This window comes from Arachis ipaensis, chromosome B6 (genome assembly GCF_059453495.1).
Source record: "Arachis ipaensis isolate K30076 ecotype BB chromosome B6, ASM5945349v1, whole genome shotgun sequence".
Taxonomy (NCBI): domain Eukaryota; kingdom Viridiplantae; phylum Streptophyta; class Magnoliopsida; order Fabales; family Fabaceae; genus Arachis; species Arachis ipaensis.
The window spans coordinates 78,850,648-78,864,290 of NC_142441.1; the positions used below are offsets into that span (position 1 = coordinate 78,850,648).

The 13,643-nt window shown below is 39.6% G+C and overlaps 1 non-coding gene across 1 annotated transcript; it reads right to left on the minus strand.

The window, feature by feature from the left end:
• Nucleotides 1-13,017: 13,017 nt before the first annotated feature.
• LOC148561462 (small nucleolar RNA R71) lies at nt 13,018-13,121 on the minus strand. The gene has a single exon (XR_015886851.1). It is a non-coding gene; the product is annotated as a small nucleolar RNA R71 (small nucleolar RNA).
• Between the last annotated feature and the right edge of the window lie 522 nt (nt 13,122-13,643).

A 13,643-nucleotide genomic window follows, 5' to 3' on the forward strand; every position in this document is an offset into this window, starting at 1 on the left:
CTGATTTCAGGACCAAAGGAAGTAAGGAATGGGAGGTGACTTGCAAAGTTAATAAGAAAAGTGACTGCCAATAACGCTCTTGAAGCCATCATTACCCACGTTAAGAGTCACGTTAACTAAGTTAACGTGAACTCTAATGTGAAGAAGGAAATTTGAGCCAACGTTAGTGACACTTAACATTATCACTAACGTTGGCCAATGCTCATAAGTGGCCACGTTAGAGTCCACGTTAACTTAGTTAACGTGGCCTCTAACGTTAAAAGGGGGAAAGGAAGCAAACGTTAGTGACATTCAACATTGTCACTAACGTTGGCCTAAGTGCACAATGCCACGTTAACTCCCACGTTAACTTGGTTAACGTGGAAGCTAACGTGAAGAGGCAAGGGTGTAAGTTAACGTGGAAGCTAACGTGAAGAGGCAAGGGTGGTCGACAACGTTAGTGACACCCAACATTGTCACTAACGTTGGAAGCAACCACACAACCCCAAGGAGCCACGTTGACTTCCACGTTAACTTAGTTAACGTGGAGGCTAACGTGAAAGAAGAAGGTGATGGCCAATGTTAGTGACACTCAACATTGTCACTAATGTTGGAAGGAGCCACACAAGCCACTATGAGCCACGTTAACTCCCACGTTAACTTAGTTAATGGTATGCGAAATTGTTACTCAGGTTGTGAATATCTTCACAACTTTGCATAACTAACCAGCAAGTGCACTGGGTCGTCCAAGTAATACCTTACGTGAGTAAGGGTCGAATCCCACGGAGATTGTTGGTATGAAGCAAGCTATGGTCACCTTGTAAATCTCAGTCAGGCGGATATAAAATAGTTATGTAGTTTTCGAAATGTAGTAATAAAAGAAGGATAGAAATACTTATGTAAATCATTGGTGAGAGTTTCAGATAAGCGTATGGAGATGCAATCGTTCCTCTGACCACTTTCTATGGCTGGCTTTATGCAAGGGAATCACCGTTGTCAGTGGCTACATCCCCTCCTCTTGTGAAAGTGGTCCAAGATGCCCTGTCACGGCACGGCTAATCATCTGAGGTTCCCGATCATGCTGGAATAGGATTCACCCTCCTTTTGCGTCTGTCACTACGCCCAGCATTCGCGAGTTTGAAGCTCGTCACAGTCATTCAATCATTGAATCCTACTCGGAATACCACAGACAAGGTTTAGACTTTCCGGATTCTCTTGAATGCCGCCATCATTCTAGCTTACACCACGAAGATTTCGATTAAGAGATCTAAGAGACACTCATTCAATCTAAGGTAGAACGGAACTGGTTGTCAGGCACACGTTCATGGGGAATGATGATGATTGTCACGTTCATCACATTCAGGTTGAAGTGAAAATGAATATCTTAGAAGTGGAACAAGTTGAATTGAATAGAAAAACAGTAGTACTTTGCATTAATCTTTGAGGAACAGCAGAGCTCCACACCTTAATCTATGGAGTGTAGAAACTCTACCGTTGAAAATACATAAGTGAAAGGTCCAGGCATGGCCGAATGACCAGCCCCCAAAACGTGATCACAGGATCCGAATACAATCCAGGATCCAGGATGATCCAAAGATAAAACTCAGGATGTCTAATACAATAGTAAAAAATTCTATTTATAATAAACTAGCTACTAGGGTTTACAGAAGTAAGTAATTGATGCATAAATCCACTTCCGGGGCCCACTTGGTGTGTGCTTGGGCTGAGCTTGAGTGTTGCACGTGTAGAGGTCCTTCTTGGAGTTGAACGCCAGGTTGTAACGTATTTCTGGCGTTCAACTCTGGTTTGTGACTTGTTTCTGGCGTTTAACTCCAGACAGCAGCGTAGAACTGGCGTTCAACGCCCTTTTACCTCGTCTAAACTCGGCCAAAGTATGGACTATTATACATTGCTGGAAAGCCTGGATGTCTACTTTCCAACGCAATTCGAAGCGCACCATTTTGAGTTCTGTAGCTCCAGAAAATCCACATTGAGTGCAAGGAGGTCAGAATCCAATAGCATCAGCAGTCCTTCTTCAACCTCTGAATCTGATTTTTGCTCAAGTCCCTCAATTTCAGCCAGAAAATACCTGAAATCATAGAAAAACACACAAACTCATAGTAAAGTCCAGAAATGTGAATTTAACATAAAAACTAATGAAAACATCCCTAAAAGTAACTAGATCCTACTAAAAACATACTAAAAACAATGCCAAAAAGCGTACAAATTATCCGCTCATTACAACACCAAACTTAAATTGTTGCTTGTCCCCAAGCAACTGAAAATCAAATAGGATAAAATGAAGAGAATATGCTATAAATTCCAAACTATCAATGAAACATACCTTCAATCATATGAGCGGGACTTCTAGCTTTTTCCCTCTTGAATAGTTTTGGCATCTCACTTTATCCATTGAGGTTCAGAATGATTGGTATCTATAGGAACTCAGAGTTCAGATAGTGTTATTGACTCTCCTAGTTCAGTATGATGATTCTTGAACACAGCTTTTTTATGAGTCTTGGCCGTGGCCCTAAGCACCTTTGTTTTCCAGTATTACCACCGAATACATAAATGCCACAGACACATAATTGGGTGAACCTTTTCAGATTGTGACTCAGCTTTGCTAAAGTCCCCAATTAGAGGTGTCTAGGGTTCTTAAGCACACTCTTTTTTTTTTTTTTGCTTTGGACCTTGACTTTAACCGCTCAGTCTCAAGTTTTCACTTGACACATGCACGCCACAAGCACATGGTTAGGGACAGCTTGGTTTAGCCACTTAGGCCAGGATTTTATTCCTTTAGGCCCTCCTATCCACTGATGCTCAAAGCCTTGGGATCTTTTTTATTGCCCTTGCCTTTTGGTTTTAAGGGTTATTGGCTTTTTCTGCTTGCTTTTTCTATTTTTTTTTTCTGCAAGCTTTGTTCTTTGCTGCTTTTTCTTGCTTCAAGAATCATTTTTTTATGATTTTTCAAATTATCAAATAACATGTCTCCTTGTCATCATTCTTTCAAGAGCCAACATATTTAACATTCTTAAACAACAACTTCAAAAGACATATGCACTGTTCAAGCATACATTCAGAAAACAAGAAGCATTGTCACCACATCAATATAATTAAACTAAGTTCAAGGATAAATTCGAAACTCATGTACTTCTTGTTCTTTTGAATTAAAGCAGTTTTTATTTAAGAGAGGTGATGGATTCATAGGACATTCATAGCTTTAAGACAAAGTTACTAACTACTAATGATCATGTAATGAAAACACAAACATAGATAAGCACATAACATAGAAAACAAAAAACAGAAGAAATAAGAACAAGGAATGAATCCACCTTAGTGATGGTGGCGTTTCCTTCTTGAGGAACCAATGATGTCCTTGAGCTCTTCTATGTCTCTTCCTTGTCTTTGTTGCTCCTCCCTCATTGCTTTTTGATCTTCTCTTATTTCATGAAGGATGATGGAGTGCTCTTGATGTTTCACCCTTAATTGTCCCATGTTGGAGCTTAGTTCTCCTAGGGAGGTGTTGATTTGCTCCCAATAGTTTTGTGAAGGAAAATGCATTTGAGGCATCTTCGGAATCTCATGGTGATGAGCTTCATGTGCCTCTTGAGCTCCATGAATGGGCTCTCTTGCTTGCTCCATCTTTTTCTTAGTGATGGGCTTGTCCTCTTTAATGAGGATATCTCCCTCTATGTCAATCCCAGCCGAATTGTATAGGTGGCAAATGAGGTGAGGAAAGGCTAACCTTGCCATAGTGGAGGACTTGTCAGCCACCTTGTAGAGTTCTTGAGGTATAATCTCATGAACTTCCACCTCTTCTCCAATCATGATGCTATGGATCATGATGGCCCGATCTATAGTAACTTCAGACCGGTTGCTAGTGGGAATGATTGAGCATTGAATGAACTCCAACCATCCTCTAGCTACAGGCTTAAGGTCCAGTCTTCTTAGTTGAACCGGTTTGCCCTTTGAGTCAATCTTCCATTGAGCTCCTTCTACACATATGTCCATGAGGACTTGGTCCAACCTTTGATCAAAGTTGACTCTCCTTGTATAGGGGCGTGCGTTCTCTTCCATGTTTGGCAAGTTGAACGCCAACCTCACATTTTTCGGACTAAAATCTAAGTATTTCCCCCGAACCATGGTGAGATAATTCTTTGGGTTCGGGTTCTTACTTTGATCATGGTTCCTAGTGATCCATGCATTGGCATAGAACTCTTGAACCATTAAGATGCCGACTTGTTGGATGGGGTTTGTTAGAACTTCCCAACCTCTTCTTTGGATTTCATGTCGGATCTCCGGATACTCATTTCTCTTGAGCTTGAAAGGGACCTCGGGGATCACCTTCTTCTTGGCCACAACATCATAGAAGTGGTCTTGATGGGCTTTGGAGATGAACCTTTCCATTTCCCATGACTCGGAGGTGGAAGCTTTTGTCTTCCATTTCCATTTTCTAGAGGATTCTCCGGTCTTAGGTGCCATCAATGGTAATGGAAAAACAAAAAGCTTATGCTTTTACCACACCAAACTTAGAATTTTGCTCGCTCTCGAGCAAGAGAAGAAAGAATAGATGAAGAAGAAGAAGAAATGGGGGAGAGGGAGAAGGGGTTGTGTTTCGGCCAAGAAGAGAAGAGAGGGTTGAGTTGTGTGAAAATGAGGAAGAATGGAGGGTTATATATAGGGATGGGAGAGGGGTGAAGGTTCGGCCATTTAGGGTGGGTTTGGGTGAGAAATTGATTTTGAATTTTGAAGGTAGGTGGAGTTTATGAGGTAGGTTTATGGGGAAGAGTGGATGGATGTGCGTGGTGAAGAGATGATGGGGAAGAGAGATTGAGGTGATTGGTGAAGGGTTTTGGGGAAGAGTGTTTATGAGATTGTGTGAAAGAGGGGTGAGAAGAAGTGAGTGGAGGTAGGTGGGGATCCTGTGGGGTCCACAGATCCTGAGGTGATCCTGTGGGGTCCACAGATCCTGAGGTGTTCAAGGATTTACAACCTTGCACCAAATTAGGCATGTAAAATGCCCTTGCATACAACTATGGGTGTTCAGCGCCAGGTTGGTGCTTGTTCTGGGCGTTGAACGCCCATTTGTAGCCTATTTCTAGCGTTGAACGCCAGAACCATGCTTGTTCTGGGCGTTCAGTGCCAGCTCTCCTCCAGGGTGCATTTCTGGTGTTCAAAAGCCCAGATGCTGCCCATTTCTGGCGTTCAGCGCCAGAACCATGCTCTGTTCTGGCGTTGAACACCCAAAACATGCTTCTTACTGGCGTTTAAACGTCAGTAAGGTCTTCCTCCAGGGTGTGATTTTTCTTCTGCTGTTTTTGATTCCGTTTTCAAATTTTTTATTTATTTTGTGACTCCACATGATCATGAACCTATAAAGACATATAACTAAGAAAAATATGGTTAGATAAATAAAAATTCGGTTGCCTCCCAACAAGCGCTTCTTTAATGTCAATAGCTTGACAGTGGGCTCTCATGGAGCCTCACAGATGTGCAGAGTTCTGTTGAAACCTCCCAACACCAAACTTAGAGTTTGGATAGGAGGGTTTGATACCAAACTTAGAGTTTGGTTGTGGCCTCGCAACACCAAACTTAGAGTTTGACTGTGGGGGCTTTGTTTGACTCTACTTTGAGAGAAGCTTTTTATGCTTCCTCTCCATGGATGCAGAAAGAGATCCTTGAGTTGTAAACACAAGGTTGTCCTCATTTAATTGAAGGATCAATACTCCTCTGTCCACATCAATCACAGCTCTTGCTGTGGCTAGGAAAGGTCTTCCTAGGATGATGGATTCATCCTCTTCCTTTCCAGTATCCAGAACTATGAAATCAGTAGGGATGTAAAGGCCTTCAACCTTTACTAACACGTCCTCTACTTGTCCATAAGCCTGTTTTCTTAAATTGTCTGCCATCTCTAATGAGATTTTAGCAGCTTGTACCCCATAGATTCCCAGTTTCTCTATTACAGAGAGGGGCATGAGGTTTATCCCTGAACCAAGGTCACACAGAGCCTTAAAGATCATGGTGCCTATAGTACAAGGTATTATGAACTTTCTAGGATCCTGTCTCTTCTGAGGCAATGTCAGTTGATCCAGATCACTTAGTTCATTGGTGAACAAGGGAGGTTCATCTTCCCAAGTATCAATGCCAAATAATTTGGCATTTAGCTTCATGATTGCACCAAGGAACTTGGCAGCTTGCTCTTCAGTAACATCCTCATTCTCTTCAGAAGAGGAATACTCATCAGAGCTCAGGAATGGCATAAGGAGGTTCAATGGAATCTCTATGGTCTCTAGATCAGCCTTAGAGTTCCTTGGTTCCTCAGAGGGAAGCTCCTTATTAATCACTGGACGTCCTAGGAGGTCTTCCTCCTTGGGATTCGCGTCCTCTCCTTCCCTTACAGGTTCGGCCATGGTGCTTATGTCAATGGCCTTGCACTCTCCTTTTGGATTCTCTTCTGTATTGCTTGGGAGAGTACTAGGAGGGATTTCAGTGATCCTTTTACTCAGCTGGCCCACTTGTGCTTCCAAATTTCTAATGAAAGACCTTGTTTCATTCATGAAACTCACAGTGGCCTTAGATAGATCAGAGACTAAATTTGCTAAGCTAGATGGATTTTGCTCAGAATTCTCTGTCTGTTGCTGAGTGGATGATGGAAAAAGCTTGCTATTGCTAAACCTGTTTCTTCCACCATTATTAAAGCCTTGTTGAGGCTTTTGATCCTTCCATGAGAGATTTGGGTGATTTTTCCATGATGGATTGTAGGTGTTTCCATATGGTTCACCCATGTATTTTAACTCTGCTATTGCAGGGTTCTCAGGATCATAAGCTTCTTCCTCAGAAGATGCCTCTTGAGTATTGTTGGATGCAGCTTGCATTCCATTCAGACTCTGAGAAATCATATTGACTTGCTGAGTCAATATTTTGTTCTGAGCCAATATGGCATTCAGAGTATCAATTTCAAGAACTCCCTTCTTCATAGGCGTCCCATTACTCACAGGATTCCTTTCAGAAGTGTACATGAACTAGTTATTAGCAACCATGTCAATGAGTTCTTGAGCTTCTGCAGGCGTTTTCTTTAAGTGAATGGATCTACCTGTAGAGGTATCCAATGAAATTTTAGCTAATTCAGACATACCATCATAGAATATGTCCAGGATGATCCATTCTGAAAGCATGTCAGAAGGACACTTTTTGGTCAGCTGTTTGTATCTTTCCCAAGCTTCATAGAGGGATTCACCTTCTTTTTGTCTGAAGGTTTGAACATCAGCTCTAAGCTTGCTCAGCTTTTGAGGAAGAAAGAACTTGGCTAAGAAAGCCGTGACCAGCTTATCCCAAGAGTTCAGGCTGTCTTTGGGTTGAGAGTCCAACCATATTCTAGCTTTGTCTCTTACAGCAAAAGGGAAAAGCATGAGCCTTTAGACTTCAGGATCTACTCCATTAGTCTTAACAGTATCACAGATCTGCAAGAATTCAGTTAAGAACTGAAAAGGATCTTCATATGGAAGTCCATGAAACTTGCAGTTCTACTGCATCAGAGAAACTAGCTGAGGTTTCAGCTCAAAGTTGTTTGCTCCAATGGCAGGAATGGAGATGCTTCTTCCATGTAAATTGGAATTAGGTGTAGTAAAGTCAACAAGCATCCTCCTTGCATTATTATTATTTTCGGTTGCCATCTCCTCTTCCTGTTCGAAAATTTCTGAAAGGTTATCTCTGGATTGTTGTAATTTAGCTTCTCTTAGTTTCCTTTTCAGAGTCCTTTCAGGTTCTGGATCTGCTTCAACAAGAATATTCTTGTCCTTGCTCCTGCTCATATGACAAAGAAGAGGGCACAGAAAAAAGAATAATAATAATAATAATAATAATAATAGGGATCCTTTATAACACAGTATAGAGATCCCTTTGTGAGTGGAAGAAAGGAAGGGGACAAAGAATGTAATGTAAGAAAAGAAACACAAGGGTGAAGAGAGCAGAGATGTGAGATGAGGAGATGTTAGTAGATGAATAAATAAATAGAATAAGATGAGAGAGGGAAAATTTAGAAAATAATTTTTTTGAAAAAGAGTTAGTGATTTTCGAAAATAATTTTTGAAAAAGGTTAGTAGTTTTTCGAAAATAAAAAATCAAAAATTAAAATAATTAGTTAATTAAAAAGAAATTTTGAAAAAAGGGGGGGAATATTTTCGAAAATTTGAGAGAGAGAGTTAGTTAGGTAGTTTTGAAAAAGATAAGAAACAAACAAAAAGTTAGTTAGTTAGTTGAAACAAATTTTGAAAATCAATTTTGAAAAGATAAGAAGATAGGAAGTTAGAAAAGATATTTTGAAATCAAATTTTTGAAAAAGATAAGAAGATATTTTTGAAAAGATATGATTGAAATTAGTTTTGAAAAAGATTTGATTTTTAAAATCATAATTAATGACTTGATTCACAAGAAATCACAAGATATGATTCTAGAACTCAAAGTTTGAATCTTTCTTAACAAGCAAGTAACAAACTTGAAATTTTTGAATCAAAACATTAATTGATGATGTTATTTTCGAAAATATGATGTAAAATTAAGAAAAAGATTTTTGAAAAATATTTTTGAAATTTTCGAAAATAACTAAAAAAAATAAAAAAAGATTTGATTTTTGAAAAAGATTTTGAAAAAGATGAGATTTTTAAATTGAAAATTTGATTTGACTCATAAAAACAACTAGATTTTAAAAATATTTGAAAAAGTCAAATCTAATTTTCGAATTTGATGAGAGAAAAAGGGGAAGATATTTTTTTGATTTTTGAATTTTTAATGATGAGGGAGAAAAAACATGAAAAAGACTCAATGCATGAAAATTTTGGATCAAAGTATGTGATGAATGCAAGAATGCTATGAATGTCAAGATGAACACCAAGAACATTTTGAATGTCATGATGAACATCAAGACTTATTTTTGAAAATTTTTATATGCAAAGAAAACATGCAAGACACCAAACTTAGAAATATTTCATGTTTAGACTCTATGGATGCAAGAATGCACATGTAAAACAAGAAAAGATGCAAAACAAGAAAATATCAAGATCAAACAAGAAGACTCACCAAGAATAACTTGAAGATCATGAAGAACACTATGAATGCATGAATTTTCGAAAAATGCAAGATGAATATGCAATTGACACCAAACTTTTAACTTGACTCAAGACTCAAACAAGAAACATGAAATATTTTTTATTTTTATGATTTTATGATTTTTTTTTGTATTTTATTTTATTTTTTCGAAAATCATTTTGAAAAAAGAAAAATAAGGATTCCAAAATTTTTCATATGAATTCCAGGAATCTTATGCTCTTTAGTCTAAAGCTCCAATCAAAGGGTCAGGCATGGCTTAATAGCCAGCCAAGCTTTAGTATGTAACTCAGACATGACAAGCCTAACATGCCCTACAGAGGAATTAGACATGGCTTTACAGCCATCCAGGCTTCAACATGCTTCATGAAATACTAGAATTCATTCTTAAAAATTCTGAAGAAAAATATATTTTTGAAAACATTTTTATGAATTTTTTTTTTTCGAAAACAGGTGAGAAATAGTTTGAAAGATTTTTGAAAAAATTTTTGGAAACTTTTTGAAAAGAAAACGAAAAGAAAGTTACCCAATTTGAGCAACAAGATGAACCGTCAGTTGTCCAAACTTGAACAATCCCCGGCAACGGCGCCAAAAACTTGGTATGCGAAATTGTTACTCAGGTTGTGAATATCTTCACAACTTCGCATAACTAACCAGCAAGTGCACTGGGTCATCCAAGTAATACCTTACGTGAGTAAGGGTCGAATCCCACGGAGATTGTTGGTATGAAGCAAGCTATGGTCACCTTGTAAATCTCAGTCAGGCGGATATAAAATAGTTATGTAGTTTTCGAAATGTAGTAATAAAAGAATGATAGAAATACTTATGTAAATCATTGGTGAGAGTTTCAGATAAGCGTATGGAGATGCAATCGTTCCTCTGAACCTCCGCTTTCCTGCTGTCCTCATCCAATCAGTCTTACTCCTTTCTATGGCTGGCTTTATGCAAGGGCATCACCGTTGTCAGTGGCTACATCCCCTCCTCTTGTGAAAGTGGTCCAAGATGCCCTGTCACGGCACGGCTAATCATCTGAGGTTTCCGATCATGCTGGAATAGGATTCACCCTCCTTTTGTATCTGTCACTACGCCCAGCATTCGCGAGTTTGAAGCTCGTCACAGTCATTCAATCATTGAATCCTACTCGGAATACCACAGACAAGGTTTAGACTTTCCGGATTCTCTTGAATGCCGCCATCATTCTAGCTTACACCACGAAGATTCTGAATAAGAGATCTAAGAGACACTCACTCAATCTAAGGTAGAACGGAAGTGGTTGTCAGGCACACGTTCATGGGGAATGATGATGATTGTCACGTTCATCACATTCAGGTTGAAGTGCAAATGAATATCTTAGAAGCGGAACAAGTTGAATTGAATAGAAAAACAGTAGTACTTTGCATTAATCTTTGAGGAACAGCAGAGCTCCACACCTTAATCTATGGAGTGTAGAAACTTTACCGTTGAAAATACATAAGTGAAAGGTCCAGGCATGGCCGAATGACCAGCCCCCAAAACGTGATCACAGGATCCGAATACAATCCAGGATCCAGGATGATCCAAAGATAAAACTCAGGATGTCTAATACAATAGTAAAAAGTTCTATTTATAATAAACTAGCTACTAGGGTTTACAGAAGTAAGTAATTGATGCATAAATCCACTTCTGGGGCACACTTGGTGTGTTCTTGGGCTGAGCTTGAGTGTTGCACGTGTAGAGGTCCTTCTTGGAGTTGAACGCCAGGTTGTAACGTATTTCTGGCGTTCAACTCTGGTTTGTGACTTGTTTCTGGCGTTTAACTCCAGATAGCAGCATAGAACTGGCGTTCAATGCCCTTTTACGTCATCTAAACTCGGCCAAAGTATGAACTATTATACATTGCTAAAAAGCCCTAGATGTCTACTTTCCAACGCAATTGGAAGCGCGCCATTTTGAGTTCTGTAGCTTCAGAAAATCCACTTTGAGTGCAGGGAGGTCAGAATCCAATAGCATCAGCAGTCCTTCTTCAACCTCTGAATCTGATTTTTGCTCAAGTCCCTCAATTTCAGCCAGAAAATACCTGAAATCACAGAAAAACACACAAACTCATAGTAAAGTCCAGAAATGTGAATTTAACATAAAAACTAATGAAAACATCCCTAAAAGTAACTAGATCCTACTAAAAACATACTAAAAACAATGCCAAAAAGCGTACAAATTATCCGCTCATCAGTTAACGTGGAAGCTAACGTGGATGAGTAAAAAATGAGCCAACGTTAGTGACACCCAACATTGTCACTAACGTTGGGGATGGCTAAGCAATGCCACGTTAAAGAGCCACGTTAACTAAGTTAACATGGGCTCTAACGTGAGACATGGGGGCACATTGGAACGTTAGTGACAATGTTGAGTGTCACTAACATTCTCGAAGGATGGCAAGCCCACGTTAAAGAGCCACGTTAACTAAGTTAACGTGGGCTCTAACGTAGGAGCAAGGGGGGCTTTTCAACGTTATTGGGAAAGTTAAGCCCCAATAACGTGTGCGAAGGACCTAGAGGCAACGTTAGTGGAAACGTTTGTGCCACTAACGTTGAAGTTAACGTGGCTTTTACTTAGGAACGTTAGTGAGAAAGTTGATTGTCACTAACGTTCTCGAACTCATATTTTCACTAAACGTTAACACCCCTAACGCCTTGAGCTAAAGTCTCTGCCCACTTCACACTTTCTCTCTGCAAGTAAAGCCAAGCCTAAATGAAGAAAAAAACTGCTTCAAACTCAAGATCCAAAGGCCCAAGACTTGAAGAACCAACTAGAAGATGAGAAGAGTAGTATATATAGGAGTAGCTTTGAATTATTTTGGGAGTACCGGGAGTTGGAAAATAGCATAGAACTACTTCCTGTATTTACTTTCTCTGCACTTCTAGTTTTCATTATGTATTCTCCATCTTTGTTTTTATTTTCCAGAGCTATGAACAACTAAACCCCTTTCATTTGGTTAGGGAGCTCTGTTGTAATTTGATGGATCAATACTAGTTTTCATTATTCTTCTTCTATCTTTTCTCTTGATTTTACTTGAAAGCTTTCGATCTTCATCCAATTGGATAGTGATCTTGGAAAAGAAACTATTCATACTTGGATCTCTTCTGAACCTTGGAAGAGGAATGAAGAGATCTTTTCTGTTTGAGTTATTTACTTCCTGTTTTAGTTAATTTCTTCCTTTCCCCCTACTTTTTTTTCTGTTATTTACATTTCATCTCATTAACCCACTAACTGTTTGATATATTGCATCACTCACACTAATAGTAATTCTGACAGATATACTTTCTGCATCTATTCTCTTTGCTTGTACTTGTTGGTTGTATGACAGGGAGAAGAAGCGGGGCTTCAACTTCCTTTGATTCTGAACCTGAGAGAACCTACCTTAGACTAAGGAGGGAGGCAAGAGACAAATGTGTAGTTGGTGCTGAAGAAGAGGAGGAACACTTTGAGGAATACTTTGAACCAAACATGGAAGAAAACATGGAAAACCATCATGAAGAAGAGGCTCACAACCATGGCGGAAGAGGTCGAGCAAATCATATTGGGGAGGATAGAAGAGTTTTAGGCTCTTATATCAATCCAAACCCAGGAAACTGTGGAAGTAGCATTCAAAAGCCAACCATCCATGCCAACAATTTTGAACTGAAGCCACAGCTCATCACCCTGGTGTAGAACAACTGTTCGTTCGGAGGAAGTGTCCAAGAGGACCCAAATCAACATTTAACCACCTTCCTGAGAATATGTGACACAGTGAAGTCTAATGGTGTTCATCCTGACGCCTATAGACTGCTCTTATTTCCATTCTCACTCAGGGATAAGGCAGCCAAGTGGCTGGAATCTTTCCCAAGGGAAAGCTTGACAACTTGGGAAGACATGGTGAACAAATTCTTAGCAAGATTTTACCTTCCTCAAAGAATCAATAGGCTGAGAACTGAGGTCCAAACCTTCAGGCAACAAAATGGTGAGACTCTGTATGAGGCATGGGAGAGGTTTAAAGACATGACAAGGAGGTGTCCACCTGACATGTTCACCGAATGGGTACAGCTGCATATTTTCTATGAAGGGCTCTCTTATGAGTCAAAGAAGGCCGTAGACCATTCATTCGGAGGATCTTTGAACAAAAAGAAAACCATTGAGGAGGCTATAGATGTCATTGAAACAGTAGCAGAGAACGACTACTTCTATGCTTCCGAAAGAGGGAACACAAGAGGAGTAATGGAGCTAAACAATGTAGATGCTCTGTTGGCCCAAAACAAGCTCATTAACCAACAGCTGGCTGACCTCACCAAGAAGATGGAGAGGAACCAAGTGGCAGCAATCTCCACTTCATCAACAACCCAAGAAGGAGTGAATGAAGAAGCAGAGCGTAGTCAGGAGCAAGCCAACTACATTGGGAATTCACCTAGGTAGAACCATGATCCTTACTCTAAGAATTACAACCCTGTATGGAGGAATCACCCAAACTTTGGGTGGGGAAATCAACAAGACCAAAGCCTTGATCAAAGACGCCCAAATCCAAACAATTCCACATCTAGACCATATCAACA